This window comes from Delphinus delphis, chromosome 5 (genome assembly GCF_949987515.2).
Source record: "Delphinus delphis chromosome 5, mDelDel1.2, whole genome shotgun sequence".
Taxonomy (NCBI): Eukaryota; Metazoa; Chordata; class Mammalia; order Artiodactyla; family Delphinidae; genus Delphinus; species Delphinus delphis.
Window position 1 is genome coordinate 112470601 of NC_082687.1, and position 14881 is coordinate 112485481.

The following is a 14881-nucleotide window of genomic DNA, read 5'->3' on the forward strand; positions in this document are numbered from 1 at the left end:
TATTGAAAAATATTATCTGTAACCACCTGTATCTACATTAGGCTACATATGAGTTCATATTGATGTCTCCAACTCTAATGCATTGTTACATGAGTCATTCTAGCCTCTTCCCCTTATCTTACCATTCATTTATGTTACTTATCTGCCATTCAAACCAGCTGCTTTTCACTTATAATGGTTGCTTCTAGTATATATGTATAGTGGTATCAAAATTATTAACCAATACCCGCATGGGAAACAAATTTATCGATTAGAGTACAGTGCTTATATACGATTTCTTTTGCTTTCAGTCTTACACACTCCACTCTTTTCCAAAGTTACCTTGATCAGGACCTTTTCCCTCACGTTCTTTTGTGAGGTTTTTTCATACATTTGTGATACAGTTAGATTGTACTGTCACATCCTGCATTCCATCCTTGGATTCCCCTGACTTCCTATGTGATATTTTTAAAATTTGCTTTAAGATTCATTCTTTGTACTGTAAACTTCTATGGGTTTTGACAAATTCACAGTGTCATTTATTCACCATTGCAGTATCAATACAGGATTGTTTCACAACCTTAAAAAATGTCCCGTGTTTCACCTATTCACTGTGTCCTCTACCCTTAAAACTCTGCCAACCATTAATTTTTTTCACCATTGCCAGAAATGTATCTTTTCCAGAATGTCATATAATTGGAATCATGTATGTACTTTTTCAGGCTAGCTTCTTTCACTTAGCAATATGGATTTAAGATCCATACATGGCTTTTTGTCATTTAATACCTCTTTTTGTATCCCCCCTGCTAAAAACATTCCATTGTAATCATGTACCAGTTTGTTTACTCATTTACCTTTTGAAGGACATCTTGGTTGCTTGTAGTTTGGGGTATGAATACTGCTCTAAACATTCTAATACAGGTATTTAAGTGGACATACAGTTTTATCAATTTGGGTAAATACATAGGAGTGTGATTGCTAGATTGTGTGGTAAGACTGTGTTTAGCTTTGCAAGAAATTAATAGACTGTCTTCTAAATTGGCTGTACCATTTTACAATCCCACCAGCAAAGCATGAGAGTTCCTGTTGCTTCACATTCTCACCAGCAATTGGTATTATCAGTTTTTTTTTAAAATTTTAACCAAACTAATGAGTGTGCAGTGCTTTCACTTTGCTGTTTTAACTTGTAATTCCCTAATGATGTATGATGTTGAGTCATATGATTATTTGCCATCTGTATATATTCTTTGGTGAGGTGTGTAAGGTGTTTTTTCTGCCTATTTTTAAACTGTGTTTTTCCATTTTTGACTTTTAAGAGTTCTTTGTATGTTTGGGGTACAAGTCCTTTATCAGATATGTGTTTTGCAAGTATTTTCTTCCAGTCTGGCTTGCCTTTTCATTCTCTTAACAGTGTTTTCCACAGAGCAAAAGTTCAACTTAACAATCTTTTTCTTTCATGGACTATGCTTTTGGTGTTGTATCTAAAAAATCATCACCAACACAAAGTCACATAGATTTTTGTCTCCTAGAATTTTTATACTTTTAGAAGAAACTATAGAAGTGCTAAAGCTTTCCATTTTATATTTGGGTTTATGATGCATTTTTAGTTAATTTTTGTGAAAAGTGTAAGGTCTATGTTTAGGTTCATCTTTTTGCATATGGACATGCAATTTGTTTTAGCATCATTTATTGAAAAAAGTATCAATTCTCCACTGAATTGCCTTTCCTCCTTTTTCAAAGATCTATTGACTATATTTGTTTGGGTCTATTTTTTTTTGGCTTTCTAGTCTGGTCCAATGATCAGTGTATTATTCTTTCACCATGCTGGTATTGATTACTTGATTACTGGAGCTGTATAATAAGTATTGAAATTGGGTAATGTAAGTCCTCTATGTTCTTCTCCAGTATTGTGTTGGCCATGCTAGGTCTTTTGTCTTTTCATATAAATTATAGAATCATTTTGTCAATTATCTACAAAATAGCCTCTTGGGGTTTTGATTGGGTTGCACTGAAGCTATAGAACAAGTTGGGAAGAAATGACATCGTAACAGTATTGAGGTTTCCAATCCATAAACATGGAATATCTCTCTGTTAATTTATATCTTTCTTGATTTCTTTCATCAGAGTTTGTAGTTTCCTGTATACAGATTTTGCGTATATTTTGTTAGTCCTTCATTTTTTGTGCTACTGTAAATAGTATTTTTTAAAACTATACATTTCACATTGTTCATTGCTGTTACTTAGACAAGCAATTGAATTTCTTGTATTAACATTGTATCCTGCAACCTTGCAATATTCACTTATTAATTCCAGGTGTTTTCTTGTCAATATTGGGAGGTTTTCAACATCAGCAATCCTGTCATTTGTTTAAAAAAAATTATTTTTCCCTTTCCTTTTCCAATCTGTGTACTTTTTTAATTGCATGAGTTCTTATATGATGATGAATAGGAGTTATGAGAGTGGACATCTTTGCCTTGTTCCTAATCTTAGGGGGAATGTGTTCAGTTTTACACTACTAAGTATGATATTAGCTGTTGGTATTTTATAGATGTTCTTTACCAAGTTCAGAAAGGCCATTTCTTTTTCTTTTTCCCAGTTTTTTATGTTACATAAAGATTGTATACATTTTGGATTGTACAATATGATGTTTTGATATCCATATACGTTGTGAAATGACTACCATCATCAAGCTAGTTAACATATTTGCCAATAGTTATTTCCACCGTTTTTGTGGTGAGAACACTTTAGATTTACTCTTAGCAAATTTCAAGTATACATTACATTATTATTAAAATGGTCATCATGATGTACATTAGGTCTCCAGAACTTATTCATCTTATAACTGAGAGTTTGTCCCCTCTGACTCACATCTCCCTTTTCTTCCTACCCCCCAGCCCCTGGCAACCACGATTCTGCTCTGCTACTATGAGTTTGACTTTTTTCTTAGATGCTACATGTAAGTGAGATCAGCAGTAAATTTGTCTTTCTTTGTCACACATGACAGGATTTCCTTCTTTATCAAGACCTTATAATGTTCTGTTGTGTGTGTGTGTATGTGTGAGAGAGAGAGAGAGAGAGAGAGAGAGAGTGTGTGTGTGTGTGTGTGTGTGTGTGTATTCTTTATCCATTCATCCACAGACGGATAGATTGTTTCCATATCTTGGTTACCGTGAATAGTGCTGCAATAAACTGGGAGTGCAGATATCTCCTAGAAATGATGATTTTATTTCCTTTAGATATATACCCAGAAATGGGATTTCTGTATCATATGATGGTCTTATTTTTAATTTTTTGAGGAAACTCCATACTGTTTTCCATAATGGCTATAAAACTTACATTCCCACCAATAGTGTACAGGGGTACTCTATTCTCCACATCCTCACCAACACTTATTATCTTTTGGCATTTTGGTAATAGCTGTCCCAACAAGTATAAGGTGATATCTCATTGTGGTTTTGATTTTAATTTCCCTGATAATTAGCGATGTTGAACATCTTTTCATATACCCGTTGGTCATTTCTGTGTCTTCTTTGGAAAATGTCTATCCACGTCCTTTGTGCATTTCTTAGTTTTTTTTTTTTTTTTTTTTTTTTTTTTTTGCCGTACGCCGGCCTCTCACTGTTGTGGCCTCTCCCGTTGCGGAGCACAGGCTCCGGACGCGCAGGCTCAGCGGCCATGGCTCATGGACCCAGCCGCTCCACGGCACGTGGGATCTTCCCGGACTGGGGCACGAACCCGTGTCCCCTGCATCGGCAGGCGGACTCTCATCCACTGCGCCACCAGGGAAGTCCCTGGTGTTTGTTTGTTTGTTTTGGTTTTTGCTATTGAGTTGTTCCTTACATATTTTAGATATTTAGATATGGTTATTAGATATGGTTTTCAAAATATTTTCTCCCATTCTGTAGGTTACTTTTTTATTTTTCTAATTATTTCCTTTGCTGGGTAGAAGCTTTGTAAAGTCTGTAGACCCACTTGTTTTTGTTTTTTGTTACCTGTGCTTTTGGTGTTAAATTCAAAAAATCATTGCTGGGGCCAAAGTCAAGGAGATTTCCTCTATGTTTTCTTCTAGAAGTTTTACAGTTTCAGGTCTTAAATTCAAATCTTTAAATCATTTTGAATTGATTTTTGTGTATGGTGTAAGATAGTGATCCAATTTCATTCTTTTCCACGTGGGTAACCCATTTTCCCAACACCATTTGTTGGAAAGGCTATCCTTTCCCCACTGTGTACTCTTGGCGTCTTTGTCGAAGTTTAGTTAACCATATATTCACGGGTTTATTTCTGGGCTATTTATTCTGTTCTGTTGGTCTATGTGTCTGTCTTTATGCCAGATCAATACTGTTTTGATTACTATGGCTTTGTAATATAATTTGAAATCAGAAAGCATGATTCCTCCAGCTTTGCTTTTCTTGCTCAAGAACACTGTATCTATTTGGGGTCTTTTGTAGTTCCATACAAATTTTAGGATTTTTTTCCTGCAAAAAATGCCATTGGAATTTTAATGGGGATTGCATTAAATCTGTAGATTGCTTCGGGTGGTATTGACATTTTAAAAATATTCTTGCAATCCATTAACACAGGACATTCTTTCACTTATCTGTGTTTTCAATTTCTTTCATCAACCTGTTGTAGTTTTCAGTGTACAGATCTTTCACCTACTTGGTTAGATTTATTCCTAAATATTTTATTTTTCTGATGTTCTTGAAAATGGGATTGTTTTATTTATTTCTTTTTCAGTTAATTTGTTGTTAATGTATAGAAATGTAACTGATTTTTGCACTTTGATTTTTGCATCCTGCAACTTTACTGAATTTGTTTATTAGCTTTAACAACTTTTTTGCGGAGTCTTTAGGTTTATATATAAAATCATATCACCTTCAAACAGACAATTTTAAATCATCCTTTTCAGTTTGGATGCCTTTATTTCTTTTCCTTGCCTAAACAATCTGGCTAGGACTTCTAGTACTCTGTTGAAAAAAAAGTGGAGAGAGAAGACATGCTTATCTTGTTCCTGATCTTAGAGGAAAAGCTTTTAGGTTTTCACTGTTGAGTATGATGCTAGCTGTGGCCTTGTCTGAATTATGTTGAGGTATATTCCTTCTGTACCTAACTTGTTGAGAGGAGTTTTTATCATAAAGGATGTTGAATTTTGTCAAATGCTTTTTCTGCATCTATTGAGATGACCATATGATTTTTATCCTTCATTTTTTTAAAACGTGGTGTATCACATTGATTTATATCCTTATGTTGAACCATCCTTGCATCCCAGGGATAAATCTCACTTGATCTTGGTGTATGATCCTTTTAATCTACTGTTGAATTAGATTGGCTAATATTTTGTTTAGGATTTTTGCATCTGTGTTCATCAGGGATATTGGCCTGTAATTTATTGGGCTATAGTATCAAGGTAATTATGGCCTCATAAAGTGAGTTTGGAAATATTTCCTCATGTTCAACTTTTTGGAAGTGTTTGAGAAGGGCTGGCATTAATTTTTTCTTAAATGTTTGGTAGAATTTACCAGTGAAACCCTCTGGTACTGGACTTTTCTTTGTTGGGAGATTTTTGACTACTGATTTAATCTCCTTGCTTAACATAGTAATATATTAATTAGGGGTTGATGTTCATATATATTTACGATTGTTATATCCTCTTGATGAATTGACCCCTTTATCGTTATATGATGACATTCTTAGTTTCCTCTTAAATTTTCAGACTTGAAGTCTATTTTGTCTGATACTATTATTGTTATCTCTCTTCTTTCGATTTTCATTTATATGGAATATCTTTTTCCATCCCTTCACTTACAGCCTATGTCTGTCCTTAAAGCTGAAGTGAATCTTTTGTAGGCAGTATAAAATTGGATCTTATTTTTTAATCCATTAAGCCACTCTCTCTTTCATTGGATAGTTTAATCCACTTAGCTTTAAAGTAGTTCTTAATAGGTTAAGACTTACTATTGCCATTTTGTTCATTGTTTTTTGGCTGTTTTGTAATTTCCTTCCCCTCTTGCTGTCTTTCTTTGTTATTTGATGATTTTCTGTAGTGGTATGCTTTGATTTCTTTATCCTTTGTGTATCTACTATAAGTTTTTACTTTGTGGTTTCCGTAAGGCTACAAAAAACATAGCTATAACAGTCTATTTTAAGCTGATAATAACTTTGATTGCATACAAAAACTCTACCCCTTTACTCCCTTACCCACATTTTATGCTTTTTGATGTCACAATTTACTTTTTATATTGTGTATCCATAACAAATTATTATAGCTATAGTTATTTTTAACACTCTTATCTTTATACTTGTCTTTAATACTTACTTTATACTAGAGTTAACAGTGACAAACCTACTATTGCAGTATTATAATATTCTAAATTAGACTATATATTTACCTTTACCATTGTTTTACACTTTCATATGTTTTATGTTAATTAGTGTCTTTTCATTTCAACTTGAATAACTCCTGCTTTAAGCATTTCTTGTAAGGCAGGTCTTGTGGTGATGAAATCCCTCAGGTTTTGTTTGTCTAAAAAAAGTTGTTATCTCTCCTTGATTTTGTTGTGGGTTTTTTGTATAAATTTTTTAATTTTATTTTTAAAATTTTATTGGAATATAGTTGATTACAATGTGTTAGTTTCAGGTGTACAGCAAAATGATTCAGTTATACATATGCATATATCTATTCTTTTTCAGATTTTTTTCCCATATAGGTTATTACAGAGATTGAGTAGAGTTCCCTGTGCTATACAGTAGGTCCTTGTTCATTATCTATTTTATATATAGTAGTGTGTGTATGTTAATCCCAAGTTCCTAATTTATCCCTCACCCACACCTTTCCCCTTTGGTAACCATAAGTATGTTTTCAAAATCTGTGAGTCTGTTTTTATTTTGTAAATAAGTTCAGTTGTATCATTTTAAATTAGATTCCACATATGAGTGATATCATATGGTATTTGTCTTTCTCTGTGTGTCTTACTTCACTTAGTATGCTAATCTCTAGGTCCATCCATGTTGCTGCAAATGGCATTATTTCATTCTTTTTTATGGCTAATATTCCACTGTATATATGTACCACATCTTCTTTATCCATTCCTCTATTGATGGACATTTAGGTTACTTCCATGTCTGGGCTATTTTAAACAGTGCTGCAATGAACATTGGAGTGCATGTGTCTTTTTTATGTATGGTTTTCTCCAGATATATGTGCAGGAGTGGGATTGCTGAATCATATGGTAGTTCTATTTTTAGTTTTTTAAGAAACCTCCATAGTGTTCTCCATAGTGGTTGTACCAATTTACATTTCCACCAACAGTGTAGGAGGGTTCATTTTTCTCCACACCCTCTCCAGCATTGATTGTTCGTAGATTTTCTGATCTCATTCTGATTGGTGTGAGCTGGTACCTCATTGTAATTTTGATTTACATTTCTCTAATAATTAGTGATGTTGAGCATTTTTTCATGTGTTTTTTTGGCCATCTATATGTCTTCTTTGGAGAAATGTCTATTTAGGTCTTCTGCCCATTTCTGGATTGGGTTGTTTATTTTTTTTGATATTGAGCTGCATGAGCTGTTTTTTTTTTTTTTTTTAAAGAAGATGTTGGGGGTAGGAGTTTATTAATTAATTTATTTTTGGCTGCGTTGGGTCTTCATTTCTGTGCATGGGCTTTCTCTAGTTGTGGCAAGCGGGGGTCACTCTTCATCGCGGAGCGTGGGCCTCTTACTGTCGCGGCCTCTCTTGTTGCGGAGCACAGGCTCCAGACGCGCAGGCTCAGTGGTTGTGGCTCACGGGCCCAGTTGCTCCGTGGCATGTGGGATCTTCCCAGACCAGGGCTCGAACCCGTGTCCCCTGCATTGGCAGGCAGATTCTCAACCACTGCGCCACCAGGGAAGCCCCGAGCTGTTTTTATAGATTGGAGATTAATCCTTTGTCAGTTGCTTCATTCGCAAATATTTTCTCCCATTCTGAGGGTTGTCTTTTCATCTTATTTATGGTTTTCTTTGCTGCGCAAAAGCTTTTAAGTTTTATTAGGCCCCATTTGTTTATTTTTGTTTTTATTCTCATTACTGTAGGAGGTAGGTCAAAAAAGATCTTGCTGTGATTTAGGTCAGAGTGTTCTGCCTCTGTTTTCCTCTAAGAGTTTTATAATGTCCAGCTTTATGTTTAGATCTTTGATCCATATTGAGTTTATTTTTGTTTATGGTGTTAGGAAGTGTGCTAATTTCATTCTTCTATATGTAGCTGTCCAGTTTTCCCAGGACCACTTATTGAAGAGGCTGTCTTTGCTCCATCGTATATTCTGACCCCCTTAGTTATAGATTAGGTAACCATAGGTGAGTGGGTTTAGCTCTGGGCTTTCTATCTTGTTCCATTGATCTACATTTCTGTTTTTGTGCCAGTACCATGCTGTCTTGATTACTGTAGCCTCCAAAACAATTAAGAAAATGGTAATAGGAACATATATATCAATAATTACCTTAAGTGTAAACGGATTAAATGCTCCAACCAAAAGACAGACTGGCTGAATGGGTACAAAAACAAGATCTGTATATATGTTGTCTACAAGAGACACAATTTAGACCTAGGGACACACACAGACTGAAAGTGAGGGGATGGAAAAAGATATTCCATGCAAATGGAAATCAAAGAAGGCTGGAGTAGCAATACTCATCTCAGACAAAATAGACTTTAAAATAAAGACTGTCCAGAAGAGACAAGGAAAGACACTATGTCATGCCCATTTTTTGATTTGGTTGTTTGTTTTTTTGACCTAGAGCTGCATGAGCTGTTTGTATATTTTGGAGATTAATCCCTTGTCATTTGCTTTGTTTGCAAATATTCTCTCCCATTCTGTGGGTTGTCTTTTCATTTTATGGTTTCCTTTGCTGTGCAAAAGCTTTTAAATTTAATTAGGTCCCACTTGTTTATTTTTGTTTTTATTTCCATCACTTTAGGAGGAGGATCAAAAAAGATATTGTTGATATTTATGTCAGAGTGTTCTGCCTATGTTTTCCTCTACGAGTTTCATAGTGTCTGGCCTTACATTTAGGTCTTTGGTCCATTTTGAGTTTATTTTTGTGTATGGTGTTAGAGAATGTTCTAATTTCAGTCTTTTACATGTAGCTGTCCAGTTTTCCCAGCACCACTTATTGAAGAGGCTGTCTTTTCTCCATGATATAGTCTTACCTCCTTTGTCATAGATTAACTGACCATGGATGTCTCCTTCATTTTGGAAGGACAGCTTTGCCAAGTAAAGTCTTCTTGGTTGGCAGGTTTTTCTTTTAACACTTTGAATATATCATCTCATTCTCTCCTGGCCTACAAGTTTCTGCTGAAAACACATTGATAGCCTTATGGGATTCCCTTATATGTGAAGAGTTTCTTTTTTCATGCTGCTTTCAAAATTCTCTCTTTGTCTGATCTTTACTTGTTTACTTGTTTATTATAATGAGTTGTATAACTTGTTTATTATAATGAGTCTTCGTGAAATCCTCTTTAGATTGAACTTGGGAACCTATGAGCTTCACATAGATGTCCATATCTATCCCAGGATTTGAGATGTTTTCAGCTATTATTTCTTTAAATAAGCTTTCTGTTCCCTTCTCTCTCTCTTTTACTTCATGGACTCCCCTAATGTGTTTCACTGGATAATGTCCAATAAATTCCATATGTTTGCTTTAGTCTTATTCATTTGGGGGGAGTGGGGTTGTTCATCTAACTGGATAATTTCAAATGACTTATCTTTGAGTTCACAGGTTCTTTCTTCTGCTTGGTCAAGTTTTCTGTTGACATTCTCCACTGCAATTTTATTTTAGTCATTGAATTCTTCACCTTCAGAATTTGTTTGGTTCTTTTTCATAATTTCTATCTTTGTTGACCTTCTTGTTCATGGATTCTTTTCCTGATATTATTTCATTTTGTCTATCCTCTCTTATAGCTTGCTGAGCTTCCCTGAAAAAATTATTTTGAATTCTTTGTCCATCAAGTCTTCAATCTCCATTTCTTTGGAGACAGTTATGGAAAATTGTTGTGTTCCTTTGGTACTATCATTTCCCTTGACTTTTTTCATGTTTCTTGTAGACTTGCCTTGATGTCTGCACAAGTTTGATGCAACAGTTATCTCTTCCAAACGTTATGGACTGGCTTTGGTAGGGAAAGATCTTTATCTAACAGTGGGTGTGAGGGCACTGGCTGGGTGGGGTGTGGTGGTTTCAACACCGGGGAGGGTGCAGCAGCATAGTCTCCATGCAGCTCTGTCAGTGAGGCCACAGGTCTGGGGTGCGGGTGCTCTTGCTGCAGAGCTCATGCTCTAGGCACAGGCAGTTGTGGACTGGCTGCTGAGTCAGAATTTGTAGCACGGGCATGGGCAGAGCAGCCACAAAGCTGAGGTCTGGAGTGTGGGCACGCATAGTGGCTCTAGATCCGGGGTGTGTGCAGGATTGTGGGAGTAGGGCAGACCTGGTCTTGGGGTGGTGCAACAGTGGCTGCTTTTTGGGAGTGGGTGAGCATGCAGCAATGTCTCCCTCTCCAGGGGTTCACTGCAGTGATGGCTGTTGGTTGCATCAGTGGCAAAAGCTGCTGGTGCAGGACCCTAGGCTCCACACTGATGAACACTATGGGGCCCTCAGCTGTGAAAACTATAAGGAGTCTGCAGCTGTCGCTGCCACAAGGGCCACTGGAAACCATGATGTCACCTGATGCATGGCTGAAGCTGAGAGTTCCCACCATTCTTTTTTTGTTCCTAGCTATTTTCAGAAATCTCGCTTATGCCAATCTCCCCAGCAATTCTTTGTTTACATTTATTCTCTGCTTTTTGTTCCACTGTGTTGCTGCAGGTTCTTATTGTACTCATGAGCCCTCCCAGGGTTATTTTCATTCATGGATAGCTGTCTAATTGTTGGGTTTGAAGGGGGAGCAAAGGCTCATATCTCCTATTCCATTATCTTGCTGACATCACTCAAGGAAAGCCGCTTCTGTTCTTAGTTTGCTGAGACTTATTATCATGAATGGTGTTGAATTTTGTCATATGCTTTTTCTGTAACTTATATGATCATATTTTTTAACATATTGACATGATGGATTACATTAATTGATTCTCAAATGATGAACCAGCCTTGCATATTTGGAATAAGCCATCTGATTATGGTATTTAATTTTTTTTAAAGGTTGTGTTTTTCTTTTTTTAGTTTTATTTTTGGCTGCATACAGTATTTGTTTTTCTCTTTTTTTTTGGCTGCGTTTGGTCTTTGTTGCTGCGCTCAGGCTTTCTTTAGTTACAGCAAGCAGGGACACTCTTCGTTGCAGTGCATGGGCTTCTCATTGCGGTGGCCTCTCTTGTTGCGGAGCATGGGTTCCAGGCATGCAGTCTCAGCAGTTGTGGCTCACAGGCTCCAGAGTGCAGGCTCAGCAGCCGTGGTGCATGGGCTTCATTGCTCCGCGGCATGTGGGATCTTCCCAGACCAGGGCTCGAACCCATGTCTCCTGCATTGGCAGGCGGATTCTTAACCTCTGTGCCACTAGGGAAGCCAGGTATTTAATTTTTAAAATAAATTTTGGGTTCAAGTTGCTAATATTTTATTGAGGATGTTTACATCTATATTCACGAGGGATATTGGTCTATAGTTTTCCTGTCTTATAATGTTTTTATCTGGCTTTGATATTAAGGTAATACTAACCTTATAGAATGTGTGCATTCTGCTTCTGTTTTCTGGAAGAAATTGTGGAGAATTTATATAATATTTTTCTTAAGTGTTGGGTAGAATTAACCAGTCAAATGGGCCTGGCACTTTCTTTTTTATTTGGAAGTTTCTTAATTATTGATTCAGTTATTTTAATAGATACAGGCCTATTTATTTATTTGTTTATTTTATTTGCGGTACGCGGGCCTCTCACTGTTGTGGCCTCTCCCGTTGCAGAGCACAGGCTCCGGACGCGCAGGCTCAGCGGCCATGGCTCACGGGCCCAGCCGCTCCGCGGCATGTGTGATCTTCCCGGACCGGGTCACGAACCCATGTCCCCTGCATCGGCAGGCAGACTCTCAACCACTGTGCCACCAGGGAAGCCCTAGGCCTATTTAAATGATCTGTTTTTCTTTGTATGAGTTTTGGTAGTTTGTGTCTTTCAATTAAATCTTCCACCAGGGAAGCCCAAGATTACTCTTATTTTAAAAATAAACTTCCTTGGGGTGTATATTGGATTGACTCCCTCTTGATGAGATGCATAGTTCTTCAAATATCATTTTGTTCCATGCAAGGAGCACCCGCCAGAGATAGATTCTAGACTCAAACCGTCTAATCTGCAACAAATTAAAATCCCACTTAACTGAAGAAACATCACAAATAACCCCAAGGCCTTAAATAAAGTGTCAGGGCACATTTTTTTGAGACTGTTTCCATGAGGTCATTGGTTTTCAGTCCTACTTGCTGGCATATTAAATCATAGTGTAAAGAATGTTCCCATGCCATGCCTCAAAAAGTTTGCAACTGTTGGGCTTCCCTGGTGGCGCAGTCGCCTGCCGATGCAGGAGACACGGGTTCGTGCCCCGGCCCGGGAAGATCCCACATGCTGCAGAGCGGCTGGGCCCGTGAGCCATGGCCGCTGAGCCTGCGCATCCGGAGCCTGTACTCTGCAATGGGAGAGGCCACAAGAGTGAGAGGCCCGTGTACCGCAAAAAAAAAAAAAAAAAAGTTTGCAACTGTCTATAAAGAAAAAAATTATTAGTCTACAAGTTTGTACAAATCCAACAACATTCTACATAAACCTTACTGTCACCCCATTCTCAGTCTCTTTATCTTCTTGTAAAGTTTTTTATACCCACATGCAAAGAAAATTTAATATCTTCAATGGAAAACATTCAACCACTGACTAATTCTCTTCAGATTTCTCTATATGGTAGGAAATAATTATTTTATTATGGAGGTAGAGTGATAATCTGCTCCCAAAAGTAGAGAAATGGATTAAAACTTGATTATCCAAATAAAATCAAAATGAATAATTAGAAGATATGATTTAAGCTCTCTTAAATCTCATAGAGGACAGGGCATGTAAAACGTGAAATCATCACATCATCTTAACTGGGTTAATTTTAGCCACTAGATCAACACAGGTGTTTTGATCTCTTTCTAAAACACAGGTAATGTAGCCATTAAGCAACTCTGGAATCAGAAAGAGATTGAATCATAGTTCTGATATTACTAACTCTGTAGTCCTAGGCAAATTACTTAATTCTCTCTAAGCCTAAATTTTATCATATATAAAATGGGGAAGCAACTAATTGTTGGTTGATATAGAAATGAGAAAATGGATGCAAAGCATTTTAGGTGAGTGCCTGGTACCAGTGCCTATAAATATTAATGATGATAATAATGATGTTGCCAATGGTAACGATTAGTTCAATATGTTCAGAGGAGAGCAATAAGTACATTTGCCTACCTGACTTCAGTGGTGACCCTTTTAAAAACAACTTTATTGAAATCTACTTGGCATAGTATAAATTTCACTGATTTAAAATGGTAAACTTGGTGGTTTTCGTGTATTTACAGAGTTGTGCATCACAACCATCTAAGTTTAGATATTTCATCATCCCCAAAAGAAACCTCATATATATTATCAGTCATTTTCCTTTCCATCCCCATCCCAAGTCCTAAGCAACCACTAATCCACTTTCTGTCTGTGTAGATTTTCCTATTCCAGATATTTATAGAAGAGAAATCATACAATATGTGATCTTTTGTAACTGGCTTCTTTAACTTAGCATTATGTTTTCAAGATTCCTCCATGTTGTAGCATCTATTAGCACTTAATTCCTTTTCATGGCCAAATGATATTCCTTTGGAAGGATATACCACATTGTATTTATCCACTCGTTAGTTGATGGACATTTGGGTTGTTTCCACTTTTTGCCTATTATGAACAACACTGCTCTAAACATTAATGTATAAGTTTTTGTGTGGACATATGAGTCACAGCCATTTTTAAGAGAAAATTCAGAAATTTCCTTTGATAACTATGAAGAAGCACTGTCTAGATCCCCTTCAAAGAAAAGCTTGCTACTCGGTTTGTGGAGAGTATGATTACTAGACAACCTGGTAATCTGTCAGTTCCTTCAATGTCCGCCTCAGCAGCAGAGAATCTCCTCACTTAAGTTCATGCCCTTCCCAGGGCAGCCCATGTAGAATGACTGACCAGAGCAGGAATCTAAAGACCAACCATTGCCATTCAATGTGTGACACTCTTTTTTTTTTTTTTGCGGTACTTGGGCCCCTCACTGTTGCGGCCTCTCCCGTTGCGGAGCACAGGCTCTGGACGCGCAGGCTCAGCAGCCATGGCTCATGTGCCCAGCCGCTCCGCGGCATGTGGGACCTTCCCAGACCGGGGCACGAACCCATGTCCCCTGCATTGGCAGGCGGACTCTCAACCACTGCACCACCAGGGAAGCCCTGTATGACACTCTTGACAGGCCACACTTGCTCAAGAGTTTCTGGTCTGGTTGGCCAAGATTTGCTGGTAGTCCGTTGTAGTTTGAATTCTTCCTATCCGCAGTCCTGCTTCCTCTCCTTTCTTCATAAGTGTTGATCCCTAATAAATATCTTGTGCCTTAACTCCATCTCATCATCCTTTTCTTGGCAATCCAAGCTGGGACATTCCTGGATGGGGTGGTGTTATGAAAGAATTAATGACAGTGATCATTTGATGTTGATGATCATGAGTCCTTCCTACCTCTAGTGCATTGTTTCCAGGATTGCTTTGGAATCATAAAACTGAGATATCCGGAATGGTGGCATTTCATGGCTCTTGGTAAAAAAGTAAATATGAAAGATTTCAGAGAAAGAAGTCCTCATATATCTAATGGCAGTGTGACTGAAAACAAAAAACAAAACAAAAAAGACCCTGAAACTTTCGAAAATT